This window comes from Psammomys obesus, unplaced genomic scaffold (genome assembly GCF_907164565.1).
Source record: "Psammomys obesus unplaced genomic scaffold, mPsaObe1.curated_primary_1811, whole genome shotgun sequence".
Lineage (NCBI taxonomy): Eukaryota > Metazoa > Chordata > Mammalia > Rodentia > Muridae > Psammomys > Psammomys obesus.
This window is the reverse complement of record NW_026585895.1, coordinates 22,895,519-22,917,069: the sequence shown is the minus strand read 5'-3', so window position 1 is coordinate 22,917,069 and position 21,551 is coordinate 22,895,519. Positions and strand designations below refer to the sequence as shown.

Here is a 21,551-nt window from a genome sequence, read left to right as displayed (position 1 = left end):
TCTTAACTGTGAAAATCTAGCATTGTATCTGCTGGACTACGAGCAGGCCTTTCAAATTAAGAGGGTTTATTCTCAGACTATTGCAGATAACCCGAGGAAGTTTCCACAAATTGTAGCTAAGCTCACGAGATATGAGGGGAAGCTGTTCTTATTGGGTAATCTCTGAAATTGGTTGAACTGGAAGGCTGGAAGGAGGGTAATCATCTACACATGTGAGCCAACTGGGGAAAGTAACAGCTGGGGAAAGGGGGGGGGTGGAAATTGCTAATTGCACCCACCTCTCTGCTAAAGCATCTTCAAAGAGACAGGAAGCTCTTAGGAAAATGAACAGAGTTTGTCAAGAATAGAGCTAAATTCTTTAAATCACGGAAGACAAAATTAGTTCAAACCTGGAATAACCACCTCCTTTCCATGAGTAAAAGTCAACAGAAGAATGACAGCGTTGACAGTGCACAGCCAACTGTACTTGGGACAAACAAACCCCATGTCAGCTGAGAAAAAGGTTGCTAAATGTCAGGGCAAGGTCCCTAACAGGGATTCAGCTCAAAGCATCCCAAAGACAAAAGAAAACCAATAAAAAGTTTCTTTTCCCTTCAGTGGCTAAGATCATTATTAAATTAGGTCTATTGCACCTGAGGAGGAGGATGCTAGAATAATTAATGACATCCTTTATGGAAATGAGAATGTTGAAAAGTTTCTCATTCTCCACTGAATTACAAAGTTCAAACAAGAATAAATAGAATTACAAGTGGATTTCTACTCAGTTGAATATGTATGAAGGCAAACTTTCCAACATTAGGATATGTAGCTGAGAATCCCAAAATAGGACACCTAAGGAGCTTACACAAACTCCTCACCCTAAGTGTTTTTAAGAACGACAAGTTCTGGGTTACCTAACACATTTAACACATGGGTATCCTGACAACAGACCTGTGGCAAATTGATACTCCCAAGGCGAAGAGAAGGCAAATGAGGAAGTTCTAGGGTTGTCGTGACAATATGGCTGATCATGACATCAGCAATTCCTAATTCCACACTGTAAGGACACTCCTAGAACACTCTGGGTGTATTAAGCATATACTCCCTGAATAACCCCCAACCTAACTTAAGCACAGAGGCAGAGAGAATGTTAGATTAACTACAGGACTATTTTAAAAATCCAGACTCTCAAAGAGAGAGGCAGGAAGACATCAAAATATTTTACACACACACACACACACACACACACACACACACACACACACACACGTATCCATAGTTGTAGGCATAATACATACATTCATAAAAATGTCTTATTATTCCCATTAAAGACTCAGAGACGTAGGCAGGGCAGGTGTCTCCATGCTTCCCTGTAGGTCAGGCAACTCGCCAAAAGTCAAGACAGGCAAAACTACAGCATTTCAAGGCCAGAGAGAATTGTATAAGGGTCAGTCCTCACGTCCAGCATATACAATAACCATTCCACAAATATTTTTTGAAAATAAAGCTAGAATTATTTTTATTTTGTTACACTTTTTATTTGTGGGAGAGACGTGCTCTACACATAAGAGATTCAAGGAGAACTTGAAGGAGTTTGTCCACACTGAGGGTCCTGAGAAGTGAAGTCAGGTCATTAGTCTTGGTGACAAGTACCGTTACCTTTTGAGCCATCACCTGAGCACTCAACAAGTATTTCAAAAATTGAATGAACATAGTTCTTTCTCCTTGACCACATTCACCAGTGACATATGTCTTCTGTCTCTGTATACTTGCCCACATCTATAACAAACTTCCCATGTAAAATAGCCTCTGGAACCATCAATCCTATTCCAGGGCCAGAATCTATGTCTGCTGGAGATTGGTAAATAAATTTTCTGTGTTCTAAACCCTTATAAAGTAGGGTGCAGCCATCTTTGGTGGAGACTCTAAACTTTCTGGGATTGCCCAAGTAATGTATAGATCCTCTGATTATTTACCCAACAGACAGCCCTACATACAGGACATTTTGTTGGCTGCATGAATGACAAGACAAGTTAGCTTATAAGTAAAGGGCAAAGAGAATATTTTATTCTTCCGTTCAAGACCATGAAAACCTGAGTTAGAAGGAGCTAAATGTCAAAGATGTGATCAAAACTTACAGAACATATTTTACAAATATTGTTACAGTAAATCTTCACTTTAATCTGAGATTATTTGGGATTTTAGGAGAGATTATATCACATGCTGTGTTTTGTATTTCTGTGTGACCTTTAGAAAGTGAATCATGTGCACATGAAAGCAGGTTCCCACAAAATCCAGAAGAGGATGTTGTATTCCTTGAAGCTGGAGTTACAGGTAGGCGGTTGTGAGCTAGGAATTAAATGTGGGTCCTTCAGAACTGTTCTGAACTGCTGAATCAAATGTTTGGGCCCTGCATATGCCTTCTAAAAAAAGAATTCTGTGATAAAATGGCCTCTCTTGACATCAATGGTTAAGAGTCAAAAATATCTTCTTGCTTTACTTTTGGGATTTAAAAAAAAGGTGTCTTCTTCCTGTCTCTGCCACCAGTGTCCTATAAATATTTAGATATTAACTCTACATCATGTAATCTAAGACATTACTGATTATAAGTGCCCAATGTTTACTGAGACGCTACCATTTTAAAAAGGTGGATGACAGTAATTATAAGACATCATAAATTATAATGCATACTAATTTCAAAGATATCTGAAGAGCGAGTGTTAGTAGCAGCAAGGTATAGCACGCAGGTGCAGCCCATGCTGCATGCAAATGGACATAAGTGTCTTTTTCATTCATAGTTTCACTTCAATTCTGGAAAAACATTTTGTTGAGTACTCATTTTAGACCTTCCCGGGAACTAAAGGCACAGAGGAAATGAATCACATACTCAATCTTCCTGAGGTGTAAGACAAGAGCAGGAGCAGTCACTGGACATCAACATGAGGAAGTGTCTCTTCCTTTCCCCAGAAACACTGTGGGTCATAAAGAACAGGCTAAGTTGTGTCTCCTTCCTCAGCCATTCCCTCACAAGGCCCTGAGCTCCGTCCCCAGCACGGCAAGAACAAAGCAAAGATTATGTTAGCAATATCCAAATATGTGTTATTAGCTCATTAAAAACATAGCTGATTATTGGGGTATATGTTAAGTCAATATCAAGTTAAAATTTCTAGTCTATTAGGAAAAAAATGTCTCTCTACTTAAGAGTATCACTTCGTATTCTCAAATTGATAATCTCTAGAGTGATTTGAAAATACATTCTATTTTAGAGGCTCTCTTAAGAACTCTTAGAATTCATGCACGCTGTGTGCCATGAAAATCATTAAATATATCCCATTACAAAATACTATATACACTGCAAGAACTGTTTTTCAACTCTGTCTGTCAGCGACACTTGTTTTAGAAAAATCACAGTTTAGGTTTCTGGTGACTGATAGATTATTTAAAGCAGGCATACAAAGTCAAGTAACTGAAAATCACACGATTTGTTTCACTCTATCACATAACATTCAGAACACTCCTACCCACAAACAAGAATGGTCAAATTGCTGATGACTATTCAAACTATCCATTGTTTCTGCTTTGGTGTACATTTAGAAGCTTCCACAGTTAAAACATCTCTATCTGACAGGAGTATAAAAACAGCTGGTGGGAGAATAAAAAAGTCCTGTGAAGTTGACTCTCAAAGAACTCCAGACAGCTCAGGTGAATTTATTCTTAGTGGTGATTTTATATATATATATATATATATATATATATATATATATATATATATATATATATATATATATATCCATCCATTTGGAAATACCATAAATCTAAGTGATAAAATGAAAAGGATTCAGTTAATTTCCATAATTGAGGCAACCCCTCCTGCTGACTGTTTCCAAATTAGAAGTATCTGTGTGATTCTTGCTGACTCTCTTTTCCTTCTCGACCTCTTTCACCCATTAGAGACTCCCCAAGCTATAACTATTAGCCTCTTCTGTTTTCTCCTGTGACCATCCCTTATTTATTCTGTGTTCCCACCAACCTGTCCTTATTCTTGCCAAATGTTGTGTTCTAAGCTTTCAAAACAGCTTTTTATTGCCTCTGCCTGTAGCACTCTACTTCCTAAAACAACACTCACCTCAAATGCATGCACCCCACTCTGACTCCTCTCTCTCTCTGGCTGGCTCCCTTACCTCTATTTCAGCTACTCCTCATGCTCTGGCTGCCCATGGATATTTCAGTTACTCCTTATGCTGTGGCTGCCCAGTAGACCTGCTCTTTCCTGTTCCGGGCTTTGCCAGGAAACACGTCTCTTCTTCCATCCGCCAGACCACACTCATCCCTCCCTGTTTGCTTGGTTGAAATCACAGTTCATGGTCTGCCTCCTCTGAGCTGTTGCTGCTCTCACTTCCCGAGGCTTCTTGCTTTATTTTCTATGGGCTGTCTTAATGCATAAATTAGGCCATCTCACTACCCATCACATGGTACATTATGAACTCCCCTGAGGACACTATGCCAAGATACAGCATGCCCTCTATAATATTTACACTGTGGAAAGGCATCCAGAAAGAGATCAGCACATGCTCATTGACATGACTGTGCCATAAATCAGTACCTCTCAGTCCCCTTGCTGGTCCAGTACTCTTGAGAGTCTCTGTAACCCCCCCCCCCCACACACACACACACACCAGCTCTTGTAGCTCAATTCCTAATGATTTAGAACCAGAAGTGGTAAGGACACACTCTCTCATCCTAACTTGAAGACAGTTAATACAAAGAATGAATCAGAAAGTGGGTAGAGGGACAAAAAAAAAAAATAGAAGCATTTAACCTCAATGCCCTTTCTGTCCGTCTGTCCATCCATCCATCCATCCATCCATCCATCCATCCATCCATCCAACCATCATTCATCTACCTAACCATATAGCTACCTGTCTTCTCTGATCCACAAAAACAAAAACAACAACAAAAATATTCCTATAAGGTACATACAAAATATAGGTTTTTTTTAACTAAGAGGTTTGGAAATAACTAGGTATTTACTTTCTCTTGAACAAACATTTACTTGTTAAAATCCAAAAGAGTACCAAAGCATATTTTTAGAATGATTGTCATCACCAATAATTATCTTCCCTCATGACACAGCCCCTTGAAACTCCAGGGGTTGATTTTTCTGAAGCATCTGCTTCTTCTTTGCTCCTCTTCAACGCAAAACAGCAGAGCTCTCAGAGGACCATGTCACCTCACTCCACCATCAACACTCTGCCACAAACCACCTCTGCCGTTTGTATCCCAGAGTGGTAGACAAAGCACAGGACTTCAGCTAAAAACTACAATAATTAAAATAGAGAGAGAAGTCTAATTCTATCAGCTTAGCAACTTTCATCTAAATCTACAGCCACACAAAGGATAAGATAACAACTGCCTTATGATTTTCCTGAGAAAAATAATTATTAATAACATAATTTTATCAAGCTATTAAAATAAATTATCATCTATCATCAGCAATGTCAACCTTCTTCAGACAACGTCAGCACAGAGCCAACATGGTTTCACGGGTGTTATTATTTCACCTAAAATTCAGGTCTTAGTCCTGCATTGTAGCACATATCTATAATCCAGCATTCAGGAGGCTGAGGCAGGAGGATTACCATTGGTTCAAAGTCAGCTTGGGTGATACAGACAGACCTTGTTTCAAAAGAAGAGAAAGGGGGGAAAAACAGATCACATCAAAAATATTTACTATGATCAAGTTGGCTTTATTTCAGAGGTGCAAGTCTGGTTCAACTTACTCAATTTGATAAAATGATGAAAAGCCCCAGAAAGAATAATGTTCGATAGAACGCATGTCAGTATAATAAAGGCTCTATCTGACACATAAGAGCCAACATTATGCTAAATAGAGAAAAACCTGAAGCAATCCTATTAATAAGTCTGCCCATTGTCTTCACTCCTATTCGAAAGAGTGCTCACAATCTTAGACAGCAGTAAGACAAAATAAGAAAATAAAATTGATTCAAATACAAAAAGAAGTCTAACTATCCTTGTTATCAGGTGGCATGAGTCTACTTAGGAGGCACCCTAAATACTCCACCACAGAACTCCTACAACTTATCAGTACTTTCAGCAAAGTAACAGGATACAAAATTAACACACATGAATCAGTAGTCTTTCTGTATACCAATGGAAAAGACCCTGAGAGAGAAATCAGAGAAACAATTCCACTCACAGTACTCTTGAAAGTGTGTATCTTGCTGGGCATGGTGGCATACATCTCTAAACTTAGCATTCGGGGAGGCAGAAGCAGTTGGATCTCTGTGAGGTCGAGGACAGACAAAGGCTATACAGAGAAACCCTGTCTTGAAATAAAATAAAATTAAAATAATAAAATAAAATAAAATGAAAGAATAGTGTATATCTTGGAATAAACCTAACTTAGAAGCTGAAGGGCCTTTACAATGAAAACTCTGAAACTCCGATGGAAGAAATCCAGGAATATAGCAGGTGGAAATACCTCCCACGCTTATGGAGTAGAAGAATTAATATTGTAAAAATGGCCCTCGTGACAAAAGCAATTTACAGTCTCAATCAAAGGCCTCATGCTACTCTTGAGAAATAGAAAAAACAATCTTAAAATTTACATGGACGTTCAAAAGACCCTGGATAGCCAAAGCCAAAGTACTACAAGGATTACTATAACCTATTTCACGTCACATCATACTATGGAGCTGTAATAATGAAAAGCATGGTTCTGGCACAAAAACAGACACATAGATCAAAAGAACAGAATAGAACATTCAGAAGGCCCAGATATATGTACATGAAATTACAGCCACCTTTTTTTGGGGGGAGGGGGAGAAAGATGCCAAAAAATGCACCCCAGAGAAAAGACAGAATCATCAGCAAATTGTTGAGGACAGTGGTTGTCTACAAGTAAAAGAATGAAACTAGATCTTTATTTCCTGCGCGCGCGCGCACACACACACACACACACACACACACACACACACACACCAACTACAAATGGATCAAGGACCTCAACATAAAGCCTGAAAGTCTGAAAAGGTGGGAAATATACTACAAGATAAGGCACAAGTAAGAACTTTCTAAATATGATGCAAGCCATCCAGGAAGGCCAACAACCGACAAATGCGACCAATGAAATATAAAAGCACTAAAGGAAATGGCTGAGTCAACAGCCCACAAAATGGGAGAAAACCTTTGCCAGTGATATAGCCAACAAAGGACTTGAATATACAAAGAATTTAAATATAAAATCAAGAAAAAAAAAAACAACAAACAAACCTCAATCACAAAGGTGGGGTGGAGGCTGTTAGCAATGTCTACATTGATACGATCACTGGCGGCTCTTCCAGAGGATCAGGGTTCAAATGCCAGCAACCACAGGACAGCTCGCAGCTGTCTGTAATTACAGTTCCAGGGCACCTAATGCCTTCTTCTGGCCTCCACAGGTACCAAGCACATGTGGAACACAAACACAGATGCAGGTATAATACCCACACATAGAAAAAGAAATAAATGGGCTACAGATCTGAACAAGGAAGAATTGTAAATGACTAAATAAACATGTTTAAAAAAAAAAGCATTTGTCAGCATTAGCCATCAGGGACATGCAAATTAAAACTACATCTAAATTCCATTTCACCACAGTCAAGAACAGCTATCATGTGACAAATGTTGGTGAGAGTGTGACGGAAGAAGTATCCTTATTCACTGTTGGTGGGAATAGAAACCGGAACCACCACTATGGAAATCAGTGTGGAGGCTCCCCCAAAAGCTAGAAGTACAAATACAATATAACTCAGCTATGCCCTTCCTAGATATATACCCAAAGGACTCTATCTTCTACAGAGAAACATCCTCATTCATGTTTATTGCTACTCTTTTTCACAATAGCTAGGGAATGTAATCGGCCTAGATGTCCATCGGCTGATGAATGGATGGATAACTGAAAATCTTATTTAGCTGTGAGGAAAAATTAAAATACAAAATCTTCAGCTGAACTGGCAATACAAACAAACACACTGAGTGAGGTAACCCAGACTCAGGAAGACAAATGTTACATATCCTCTCTCATATGTAGATCTCAGCGTCAACACTGATCTTACCTTCAAAACTACAGATTTGTTTACTCTGGAGTTCCTACAGAAGCCAGGAATCTAGAAGGGAATGGAGGGGGCCTTGAGGGACAGAGTAATGGTATAACATAGCTAAAGTAAAAAGTAGAAAGGGGTAGGAATACTGGGTTGGAAGTATTTAAACACAGGGTAGGAAATGAAAAGGAGAAAGGAAGGGAGGGTTAAACAAAAGGAGAGGTATATGAGGGGGAAAAGCATATGGAAACCTACTACTCTGTAAGCCAAAAAACAAACAAACAAAAGAGTTAGAAAATGTCCTTCATGGCTAGATATTACTGCTCCTAAAATCCACAGATTATTAAACTAAATTCCTGTGCCAGGTGTGGGAGGTCCCTAAAACAATTCAGACGATTGTCTTTCCTCTCGGTAATCAGCAGAACTGGTTGATGAGACCCTGTGGAAAACACTGCACACCTTTCAAGATATAGACTCATCAAGATGGAATGAGCTGGACGTTTCCTTCTTTCTGGTGGGTTTTTGTGGTGCCATAAGGTGTTACGCAGAGTATCTGAAAAATTGCACCAGAGTGGCCTTCCTCCACTCTGAGCCCTTTGAACAATGCATACCAACCACCCAGGTAAGATGTACTCGCTTAGGCAACAGTGACACACTGTTACAAGGTAATTGACTGTCCTGATTGAATTTGAAGCCTCTTCCGCTGAAGGGATTTATGCCTGGTACCATAAACCTGGCCTAAACCTCATGGCTGAGAAGGTCTTAGGCCTCAGAGAAAACTTACTGTTATATTTAGCTAAACTGACATAATGTCCAACTGTCTAAATATCTGTTTTTATACCTATGAGGAAAAAAAAATGCTACTCTCAGCCTTAATTAGAGAATCTTCTGTTTGCGATGAATAGCAGTGAATGCAGAAACCTGTGGCTGCTAAAGTTGCTGAGAATAAAAAAAAAATGGTTGAGTTCTCAGCCTTAATCATGACATTTATTCAATCCCCTCTAAGGCTCAGGGAATATTTCAAAATATGGAGTAGAAAAAAAAAAAAGGTGAGAGCAGTTAGATAAGGAGGAGGGCAGTGAAACGCTCTCTTCTGGGCATAACAGAGCCATTGCACTCTCAGAGCACCTGCAGATGACTGCTGTGCTGGGCCAGCACAAGACCAGGCAAACCAACAGTCAATGATGGATCAGGGAAGAAAGCACACAGCCTTCCCTTCCCTACTGAGAGTTCTGGAGAGGGGCTCATCGGCTTCAGTTAGCTACCCAGTTCACGTGAGCCTAACCAGGCTCCAATGGATAGTTTTAAACTCAAGGTCTCTTTGATGGCCCTGGTCTAATTCTGTGGTTCATGAGGTCATACCATCACCAAGCTACCATTTCGTTCCATTGAATCAATCTAAAGCCACAACCAGCCAATCAAGAGTGCTGCTGGAAGCATGAAGCTCTTCCACTCTTTTTTTGAAAGAGCATTTTTTGTTTTTTTGGTTGGTTGGTTGGTTTTTGGAGACAGGGCTGTCCTAGACCAAGCTGGCCTCAAACTCTGCCTTCCCAAGTGCTGGGATCACAGGTGTGCACCACGGTGCCCAGCATTTTTGACAAAACCTTTCTACTTCTCAACAACCTTCCCTGCAAATCGTAGTATTGGCCCACTTAAAATTTCACTAAACTTTTACCTGGTTTTAGTACACCCTTGGTGCTGTGAAACATCCATTTTACCCATCCCCAAGTGTTCTTGGCCCCATCCTTCAGTGAATTAGTACAAACCCTTAGTTCTCCCTTCACTGTGAAATGATGAGACACCACCTGGAACTAATTACATCAAATGTTGTCAGTTCTTTTTCAAATACATCTCTATATTTTTCCACATCTTCCTTACATTGGTCTCTAAGCCAGTAGTTTCAGAAATGTCTGTAGTTCTTTACAAAATACAGGTTTTTGCCTTGTATCTCTTATTTTAAATGAAATTCCCTATAACTGTTCCTTACCCTTATCCCCACCCTCATCCAAACATTTCCCCTCAAGTACTGTTTTGTTTTCTGTTCAATTTGTTTTCATTAGTGAATCTTTTTTTTTCGGGATTGAAGAGATAGCACAGGTGGGAAAGCTCCTGCTTCACAGACATGAAGACCTGAGTTTCATCCCCAGAAGCCATGTAAGAAATGCCAGGCGCGACACATACTTGTAATACCAGTCCTCAGGAGGAAGAGCCTGGAGGGTTCCTGAGGTTTGCTGGCCAGTCCATCTAGCCCAATTAATGGGTTCCAGACCAACGAAAAACCCTTTCACAAGGAAGGCAGATGGGGTTTCTCAGGATGTCACCAAAGCTGTTCTCTGAGCATCGTAAGCACATGCACACACCCAAGATCACACGAGCATGTACACACACACAAAATAAAGTGCTACATTAACGTGTCTTCCTTTTAGGAAAGAAGGTGCATTGCTTTCCCCTGGATATTTACTTGCGTAAGTGTTCCTGGAATATTTACTTACTCTACCCGAAGGAAAGAAGGTGTTTCTTGTTATTTAAGCTGTTTTATTCCTTCTTTCCTTCACAGCCAGAGTTATCAGGTGACCTCTCGGCAACAGGAGCTTACACGCTGGCAGCTCACATTCCACTTACAGACCACTGTATGACTCCGTCTACCATTCCATGGCTCCTCTCTGTCCATGCAACATTACTGAGCTCTGCGCTACCCATGTCATCCACCTGCTTCACAGAATTCCAAGTTGTCTTCCTTTGCTTGTCCTCCTTTGTCCCCCTCTTCTCTACTCCACAACGTTTCAATATATGATCTCACTCAGTAATCATAATAATCTCCACTGAATCAAATAAGACTATGTGCATAGTTCTAAGCTTAGCTTTTTGATTTGGAGCCAAACTCCTCATAGCTATACACTCTTGAGTTTTTGTGTCTCCTCATCATCAGCATACTGTCTGTCTGTCCATCTATCTACCTACCTACATCATCTTTCTCTCAAGAGTGCTCCTCACTATAGCCACCTATATTATGTACTAATATAATTCTAGAATCAAAAGTGATATTTTTAATTGACATAAGAGTCTAAGAAAAAAAAGTGTAAATGTTATAAAATTAAGAACAGAATTTTCTTCAACTCATATGGCACTCGTGCTGCCCATTTTGTTTTGTTTTCACACAAGAAACCTTCAGAGAAGGTTCTGAGAAATGCTGGTTCTCTAATGAGTGAAAATACTCCTAAGTGCATTTGGGAATGCTGGCTGCTTCCAAAGTGCCAGGGAATGAAAGCCCCATTAACGGGCAAATGGTGGATCTACAGTGCTAAGAGCTGAGTAGCTGAATTTTAATATGAATTTCAACACAACTTTTGATTGAAAACTTTTAAATTAAAAGAAATATCACACACTTGAGTGTAATTATATCCACTGTCTGCTCACTCTTAAGTGACTATACATGCAGCAAAAACTAAAAATGATTTTGCATAATGAATGTCAGAACCTCTGTTCATATTTTAAAAAGTGAAAGAATGCAAAGAAATGAATAATTAGGGGCTCTTTCCTGCTATTTATTTTTATTTGCCGGGCAAGTAAAAGGTAAAAGGTGGGCAGTGACGAGAAAGGAAGGAATTTTAAAGGCAAATATGAAGAGGATGTTGGCTAGTCTGGAAATACAGTTTGGTGGTAGAGCATTTGCCTAGCATTTGTAAGGACCTAAGTTCAATTCCCAGCAACAATAAATAAAGGATGTTTATCTTAATGTAATTGGGAATTGCTGTTATCTTTAGAAACTGTTGATATCTGATGGCTTAACAAAAGCACTCTTCAAATCATATGAGAAAGTTTAATTTTGCGTCTTGACTGGACTACAATCAAGAAAATGACTGCTCTACCTGGCGTGTGAAGTTAAATCATCCATGCCTGAATGGGCAGTGTGGGGTAGAGGCCTTTTAAAGCAATCCTATTTTGAATGGGAGAGCCCAGACTCTCAAGCTTGCATGGCAACCCCTTCAACCACTAAGCCAGCTTCGTAAAAGGAACTTGTATTGACCTGGGTCAATTGTTGTATTGCCTCCTTCTGCTAACCTAGGCCTAACTCTGGGATCTTCTAGCTTCTGTACAATCTAACCTAGGCCTATAACATTTTCTGCCTCTGAGACTTACTGCTGAATAAGCTCACCCTTTCTTGTTCTTTCTGAGCTCTGGGCTGGCTGGTCCACCTCAGTTGTTCTGATTCAAACTCCTCTCCTGGCTGACTTATTCAATCTGGCTTTTCTCTCGGCCTCTGAATTGCTCTTCTCAGCCTCAAACTAACTCAAGCAATCTGCTCTAATCTCCCGGCTCCTTCTCATTCTCTGGCTCATTCGGTCTTCACCTGAGTTCTCTCCCTGCAACCTGTCCTGGTAGCGCCGGTTGTAATGGCGCAGGCTGTTAGGGTTTGCTGAAGGAGGCGGAGGCAGGAGGATCACAAGTTGCAGACCACCCTGGGCTACACATTAGCTTATTAAGCCGTAAGTCTCCGAGGCTGAAAACATTCTAGGCCTATGTTAGATTGTATGGAGGCTAGAAGCTTCCAGAACTAGGCCTGGGTTAGCAGAAGGAGGCAGTAAGCCTCCAAAACAACAACAACAACAACAAAAACAAACAAACAAACAAAAAAAAACAGAATAAAAGCTCCTTCTATGTATCTCCCCAGTCCCGATAGTGAATCCTTTTTAACCTAAGGAGATGAGTAGGTCTCTTCAATTTTTCAAAATATCTTTTCCTGTCCGGTTGCTTTTTCATTGTTTCAAATCATGTTAACACTTTCTAAAGACTGAGTAAAAGAGACTCTAAACTATTTTTCATCCCTTAACCAGTTGTTCCTCAATTGACTCAAGCGAGGTTGATGAGTGACTGGTTGAACCACTGGCTCCTGAGCACAAAGGCAGAGCCTTCTGTAGTGGAGGGGCCAGGAGTAGGGCGATGTTAGAAGGAGAAGCGATGACACAATGGTGACTCACAGGATTTCAACACAGACTCCGGAAGAAAGAGAAGCCAGTAGATACCAGAAAGCAAGGGAGCCAGCCTCTGAACCCTCCTAAGCCAGAGCAACTGGATGGCAGGAACGGCAGGCGTTCAAGAGGACATTTTAAAAACTCTTCCCTTGAAAAGCATTCCTCAACCAAGGGCAGTTACCCAGCTGCTATCTGCAGGGCCCATGCTCACTCCAGTCAGTCCTGACGTGCGGGAAGACAGCCTAGGTTTCTGCTTTCCAAACCCGGGTTCTGGTTCCCTTATAAGTCCTCAGTACAGCCTCACCCCACTACTTAAGATAAACAGCAATGAGCCTCTCTTATAATCAAAATGTCCCGCTGAACACATACTAGTAAGGTTTTTGTGAGAAATAAATTTTTACAGATTTATTAATCTTAATCAATTTGTGCAATTCTGGGATCAGACTCAAGCTTTGGGCTCAATGCGCATCTTCAGCCTTAGAGGTTAGTGCTGGCCAATCCCAGGTCATTTTAAAAGGGGGTGAATTGCATGTCGCCCCCCCCCCCGCTTACCTAAGATGTTATTTTTTTTTTCTAAGCATCTATTACTAAAGACCCTGTAGTACTTTCACACACATCCGTGACATTAGTTTTATTCCAATTAAAGGTTTGGGGGAGAGTGAGAAGCCGCCCATACTCCCATCTGCACCCTGAGCTCCCCCATATTCTTGAACAGGAATAGCTAGGAAGTGCTCACCTTCCCCCAACACCAAAAACAAAACAAAACAAAAACAAGCCAAAAACAAGTTGTTGCAATGCCATACAGGCAGTTTACACAAATAACCACCCTTCCTCAACTTTAATATACCTCTTTAACATTCACATATTTCAATGCCTGTAGAATAAATTATAACTTCACAGTTACTAGTTAATGTCATTTCTGGCAAATTCTTGAAAACAGTGCATGCATCAAGAGCTCTTTTTGGTAGGAAGCATACATGTTTTATGTCAAAGGAGACATTTTTCTTGCTATTAGAAGCCAGCAGATTTGTGGTGAGATAGTTCTCAGAACTGTGTTATATTTTGGGAAGGAGCCCTTCCTGTCCAGATTTGTGCTGCCACCTCATTCCGGGTGACATCTAAACAACCTGGGGTCAGAGCGGCCTCTCTTTAATTAGTATCTCACTGCTGGCGGGAGGGCAGCTCCTCAAGAGGCAAAGAATGCAAAAAGAAATGATAAACAAAGGTCTTCCAGGCAAGTCAGTAGTCAGGTCAAGGAATGAGAAAAAAAAAGGAAAAAAAATTAAAAAATGTCTGTCTTCTTTGTCACCAAAGTAAGGCCGGAAATAGTTTTGCTTCCTGCAGATTGAGAAGGCTGGAATTTTTATGTACGTTTGTTAACTTTGGCCTAAAGTGTTAAGACACTATTTCAACCTGATAGTCTCTGACTGAAAACTCGCATGCTGTTTGTTTAGATGACAAAAGTGAGCCACAGAGCAGGCATACATTGTGTGACAGTTTTCTCACTGAGGACCTCAAGGCACTAAGGCGTGGTGGTAGCCAGGTACGGCAATGCAGCATTCCCTTTGGAAAGCAAAGTACAGTATGTGAAAAGTAGAAGTCAGCAATGCCCACCCAACAGGTTTTTAAAAACCTGAATTCAGTATCTAAGATGGCCGGGTGGTAATGGCACACACCTTTAATCCCAGCAGATTAATCTCAGCATGGAGACAGAGACGGGCAAATCTCTTGAGTTCGAGGCCAGCCTGTTCTACATAGTGAGTTCCAGGACAGCCAACTCTCACAGAAAAAAAACCCTGTCTCACCCCTGCCCCCAAATCTAAGATGATACTAGACATAAATATATGTGGGAAATCACCTAATCTTATAAAACCAAGAAAAACATACAACTAAACTGTATTCACCCACAATAAAGGAATGAATAAGACATTAAAAAAACTGAAAGGAAATAAAAATGCCCGAGAATGAAGAATGACAAAATATTTAAATTCTGAAAAGCTTGACTATAAACACATTTGTGTCTGTCTGAATGATTATGTCTATACGTAGTGATTATAGAGTCTATATGAATATAATCCCAAAAGGGAACTGCATCTTTAAAATGCAATGTAAAAATAATCAGAGAGGAGAACTCTTTTAAAGATAGCTATGTGTATGAGTGAGGGCTGTTCCAGAATAGTCAATCTTCAGCTGAAAATACTAGCCACGAGATCACCTGAACAGGGTGCCTGTGTCTTGTTTCCCAATCACGTAGCACACTCACCCTACAGAACTATTCCAGGCAAGTTCAAACTGCTAAGTTGAATTTCATTCTTGTCTGGAAGTAACTTTTACTCAATTGAATACAGCTGTGAGCACAGACTACCGGTCCAAGAAAATGAGAACACCATTTTCAAGAAATGCAAATTCACTTTCATTTTTTCAAGTCTGCACAATTAGAACAGGGACAGAATCTCTGCCCTCCGTTAGCCAAATTACATTTTTATAAATGTTCAAGAGAAAAGAAGCAGGGTGCTTCTGAGTTGGGCAGCATGATTTTCTTCTTCACCTACATAGTTGGATCGCTGCCCCCCCCCAGCTTGTTGACAACAAATACATTGTGTTAGTTTTGTTGTTGTTTGTTTCAAAAATCAGAGTTATACTTGAGCTCAGCTTTTTCTTAAATGTCATTCTCTAGTACAATTCGGTTTCCTCTCTCTCTATTCACAGATGTGTAGCCCGGCAAGCAATGGGGGCGGTCTCAACAGAGGAAATACGGCCAGCTCACAACACCGGATGTAATCGAGACCACAAGAGATGCACACTTAGCTACCGCTGAACTTAGAGGTACTGGAAAGAAAAGGCCTAAGTTTTGATTGGGTAGGCTAGTGTTTTGGTCCATCATGGACTCTCAAACAAAGCAAAACTCCCTGAAAATTATTTGGGTAACCCCAGGTGCTGTTTTCTGGAGACTTAAAAACCAGAAGCAGAGCCCTCGTGGGTTCTTACATTTCCCTACCATTGAGGTCAGGGAAACAGAGGGATGTGGTTGTCAAAGTACCAGGGGGTGCAGGGTAAGTTGGGTCAGGTCAGCTTCCTCAACTAGTTGGGAGGGTCTTTTCCAGTAATAGTATAGAAAAAATAGCTTTTTAAAAGACAGGACTAGATCTGTCCATCGATGGGCTGGTAATACCCTAAGCTAAAGGGCACCATTAACCAGGATTGGCAGCCTTGGGGTGGGCAAGATAATCTGCACCGCAAGGAGAGCCGTTTTCCCGTTCCCACCCTTGGCACCGGTGCTATCTTTTGTGCAGACTGAGGGTGATAGTCTCCACCGGTTCTGAAAAGCCAAATTCAAGCTTTGTGCTTCTTTTGTTTTTTAAGATGAGAGCATAAGGATTTGGCGCCTATATTTGTTTAAGTTTGGCTACTGTTGCTTTCTTTGCAAGCCTCACAACCAGTCTGTACCTACTGCTCTCTAGCCGAGGATGTCTGCTTTTACCTGCAGTCATATATTTGGGGGTGGGGGAAGGGATGTTTAGAGAAAATTTAAAGTTCAGCTTACTTATTTGAAAATCAGACACCGAAAAATTTAATTGTCAAAATACCATTTTTATTTAAGAGGATGAACTAAAAGGAGTAGTTAGCGGTTTTTATACTTTAAAAGTTAGCAGGGAGTCTCCTTTTGTTTTGAAATAGATGATTGATGTTGCTTAGGAAGGTATGAATCCGTCCCTAAGAGATCAAAGAACCTTCTGTAGCGCACAGACAGCGGGCACTGTGCTAAGAACCATGCACTTAGGAAACTGTGTTTTGTTATATGTTAGTCAGCCATCTTATTAATTCAAAGCCAGCTCTTTGGGAAAAAAAAAAAACGAGAAAAATTTTTGCCACTAGAGGGGGTTCAAAATTGCCTTTGCAGCAAATACACTGTAACAAGGACGCTAACATCTGCAGCAGCTCTAAGTCCGACTCTAGCACACTTCTCTTTTGTTACTCACTGGGGACAAGTTAAAAATAAAGTTTTGAAGGGGGTGAACTAGAAAAACTAGAAAACCCACCATAAGTATGAGACAGTTAACTGTGCAACTTAACAAAAAGCTCAGATCTCTGAAAGTGCTATAAACTGTGTCGGGTTCGAGTCGCTTCATCACTGGGAATCTTTGAGTTTCTCAAGCTTGCCCATGTTTTGTTTTTGAGGCAGAGTCTCAGATTGCCCGGGCTGGCCTCAACCGTGCTATGCAGGTCAGGATGACTTTGAATTTCGGGTCCTTTTGCCTCAACCTTCCAAGAGAATGCTAAGATCACAGAAGTATGCCACTCCAAGTTTTTGACACTATTTGGTGCTGGGGATCAAACTCAAGGCTTCATTTGTGCTAGGCAGCAAGCCACTTCCCTGCTGAGACATCTCACTCACCCACTTTCAATTTTGTTTTTGCTGTTTGGTTTGGTTTGGTTTTTTCAGACAGGGTTTCTGTCTGGATGTTCTGGAACTAGCTCTGCAGACCAGGCTGACCTCACACTCAAAGATCCACCAGCCTCTGCCTCCCCAGTGCTGGATCAAAGGCGTGTGCCACCACCACCAGGCATGTTCAGTGTTTTTAAAAGGCATGTTTGATATTTTTAAAAGCCTTTTCCCACCTCTTATCTCCCACGGCCATGCCATACAGAAGGAAACCAGGTCATGGTAAAGTTCTCTAAGACTTCAAGAGTGCTTAAAAAAACAAACACTTTGTTTTCTTTAAATTAAAAAGACCTCTTCTTCTCATAACTGGTTATCTTGTCCCTCATCGTGTATTTTGTAACTAGTATGATTGTCAAACAGTCAGTTATTGACTAGGAACTATTCTCTTCAGTTTTGTCCTCAATAAAAACTAGCCCTCAAAATTACTGTATTAGTTTCTGTTCATCCTGTGGATTAAAAGAAAAATTGCCTTTCTGGACATGGGCCTTTGACCCTAGGGACACTTCTAGTTTTGTCTTGATGCTCACTAAATGGTAATCTAAAAGCTCCAGGCACTATATACTGTCATTGTCAAGCAGTATTATAAACTAGATTTTAAAAATTTGAAATGACTCTTTACAGTCCTTTTCTTGTTTTTTTGTTTTTGTTTTGTTTTGTTCATTTGTATTCACAAGTTTTTTAACTCTCCTTTCTCACTAAGTTCCAGTTCAACAAAACCCATGATTGGCACCAAGCATGGGTCCCTAACCTTTTGGTCCTCTCCCTTTCTCCTCAGTTACCTAGAAGATTGCCCATGACTGATAGGGGCACACAACTCCAGCAAGAAAAAGACACAGAGATCTCCACATTGCTAGCTGAGTGTTCTTGGGAAAGAATTGTGGGTGGCTGGGAGAATGGTCTCTTGGAACTCAAAAGCAGTTTCCTTCACCTGGGCAACAATACAAACAGTGAACTGAGGAGAAAAACTGCTAGACCCTACTTTCATAATAAACAAAGCGGTTTCCCTCCAAGACACAACACATCCAAGGTGAAAACCTTGAATCCAGCCTGAGAGGTCGTCAGTCCACATCAGTTTCTTTTTCTGAGGAAACATCTCGGAGTAGAGAGGTCTTGAGGACGAGCTTCTTCCTCTTCTTCTACAATGGTCTCAGTGCAAATGAGAACAGGAAGTGTCCTTGAGAGTTCCAGAAGGAACGAGATAGGGATGCCTGGGTTGGAGGCAGGCCTGGGGGCGTTGGGTGGGGGAGCTGGTGTCGCCTCTCAATGGGGACTGTTAGGACAAATGAGGAAGAAGTTTCTTCCATGTTTTCAAAGGCTAATACTTAATCCCAGGCAGGAGACTCAAGTCCCTAACATAACCCACAAGTCTCTGAAAGCTTTGACTCCTCCTTCTTCAGCACCATCTTGTACCCTTCTCTACTGCATCTACAGAGAGATACAGGTCTTCCGCTCCTCACGGTTGCAGGACAGCTGAAGCGGCACCTCCTCCCTGTAGGCGGCTGGTACTTCAAACCCTTTCCATCCACCTCCTAAAGTGGCAGCTAATTGTATGTGTGGTGTGGTGCGTGTGCTGTCTGTGACATGCTGTGTATGCATGGCGTAGGTACCTGTTACTGTGTGAATGCGTGTGTGCCCATGCACGTGCGGGCACACATGCATGGGGCCAGAGGTGGATGCCCAATGTCTTCCCGCTATTGCTCTCCGCCTTTGTATTCTCACTGAACCCAAAGCTCACTAATTGGACTGGGTTGACTGGCCCACTGCCCCTCCACTTGTCTTCATCCCTTCTCCCGGTGCACAGCCACACCTGGCTTTTTCACATGCCGATCTAGACTTAGCTCCTCCCCCTTACAGCCTTACTACCCCATACGGATATCCCTTAAGTTACTATTTACTGTCTGTCCTGTCTGCTCTGGTGCTCCTCAGGAGAAGCAACTGTAACAACTGTGTTGTCATTGCACTCACGGGATCTGAAACAAATGAGTGTACTTAGAGCTATCTATTTTATTTCAGGATTCCAAAGTATGTGTCTTTATGGATTTTATATGTCATTCAAGTTTTTTTTTTTTTTTTTTAAGACACAGAGATTAAAAAAAATAGAAAAGGACAAACACACAGCAAGGCTGGTCAGTGATATGGCAAAGATCTCAGTCACACCAGCAGGATAAACTGAGCGTGGTGGTTTGAATGACTCACACAGAGTCTCACCAACTGGTGACACCGTTTGGGAGGCAGGGCTTAGGAGGCGTGGCCTTGTTGGTGGAGGTATACACTAAAGGTGAACTTTGAGAATTTAAAGACCCCTGCCATTTTTTTTTTAACTTTAACTCCCTCTGCTTCACATTTATGATTCAAGATGTCAATGGCTTCTCTCCATCATCATGGAAGTCTGAGCCCCACTAAAGTCCTCCTTCTACAGCAGCAGTGGTCATGATGTTTTGTCACAGTAATACGGAAGTAATTAATCCGTAGGGAGAAAGAGACTGACTGAAAGTCCTGACGAGAGAAGGCTTTGTCAAAGGGAACCTGAAAGCGCCTGCTAGCACAGGCAAGACCAACACACTCATGAGTGTGTTAGCCCACCGATCATTTCCCTGACACTCACTCTTGGTTTTCACCTGGTGCCCCAGACATCTTCCAGACTCCAGAACGTAACGCAAGAGGGGCTTACTAAAGCAGCACTAACGCCTTCCTCAAAAGAAACGGCATTTTAATGGTAAACTCTCAGCCGAGTATAAAGCCTCAACCCACTGCAGCAGTAACCTCTCATCATCATCTTCAGAGAAATTTGAATTAGAACCCACATGCCAAACATGCCTAAGAAACGGCCTTCCCTAGTTCATATAAAATATATAAGATGTCTGGCGGGGGTGTGGGGGTGTGGGTAGCCTTGGGAAAAGCTGGAATGGTGGGGGAAGGTAGGCTAGCCACCACCTAACTCAGGTATTAGGAAGCACTGACAAATGTTTCTCTTAATGACCCGGAATCTGTGCGCACACACAAAGTAGCCTAGCTTGTCCCACAGAAGTCTTCACACTTTTTTTTTTTCTCTCTCCAAGATCCAGTTCAATGAGCTACCGCTACCACATCTTGTGGTTACGCAGCTAATCTTGACAAGAAAGGAAAACACAATCTTTGTATGGAATGTTAAGATTCTGGCCACAATAGTTCACTTTTAGTTTCACAATAAAAAATTAAAAAAAAAAAAAAATCACTAAACTTTGGCCCAAGTGACAAACATTAAGTGACATGAAGATAGAATTTGGTTTCCTGACTTCACATAAATTATGTTGACATTAAAGTGAAAAACAGACTCCTGTGAAGGAAGGCATGTCTGGTGAACCACGGTGCTGAACCACCATGCTTACACAAAATTTTCTCATTCTGATCCCAAGAAATGTGGCTTGGCTTGGGGAACTGCTCTTTTTTCATGCCAGAGCTTCGTGGCGCTATCTTAATGTCTTTCAGCAACCCTTCAACACAAAGTAAATTTTTGTTCCCAAGCATTTTTAGAATATCGGTCTCTCAGCAGGAAGCACTGTGATTTAAACCTGGCTTGGAACATCTGGAAGGACGTCCGCACGGCTGAACTATACGGCATCTTAAAGACAGCATTGTGCAATCTCCACTTACAGTGGGTTATGCGATAAGGACTCAGCGCCGAATCATTTTCATCTTACATTTTTATGACCTCTCTGCTTAAAGTCAATATTTTAACTGGCAGGTGTCAAGATCTGCACAGATCTTGGATTAGAAATTCTGTTTAAACTGAGAAAAAGGCACATATTCAACTAACTCGAATAACAGCAGAGCTGCAAAATTAGCTGCAGGAAAGACATTTTTAGAAATAATGAAATACTCGATGCAAAATGTGTAGTCACCGGTTCACAAGAAGGGTTAACTGTCAGGTGATTCTAGTCTATTTAAAAGCAAAAACAAGCAAGCAAAGCAAAGCCAAGCCACCAGAAAACAGGGCTGGGGAGATGGCTCAGTGGATAAAAGCACTTTTGCTGCTCTTGGTGAGGACCCGGGTTTGGTTCCCAACACTCACAT

General features: G+C 41.2%; 1 protein-coding gene across 4 annotated transcripts in view; it reads right to left on the bottom strand.

Annotated features, from left to right (window-relative positions):
• The window catches only part of Rbms1 (RNA binding motif single stranded interacting protein 1), a 212,540-nt gene that overhangs the window by 137,040 nt on the left and 53,949 nt on the right, over positions 1-21,551 (bottom strand). The window lies entirely within an intron of this gene.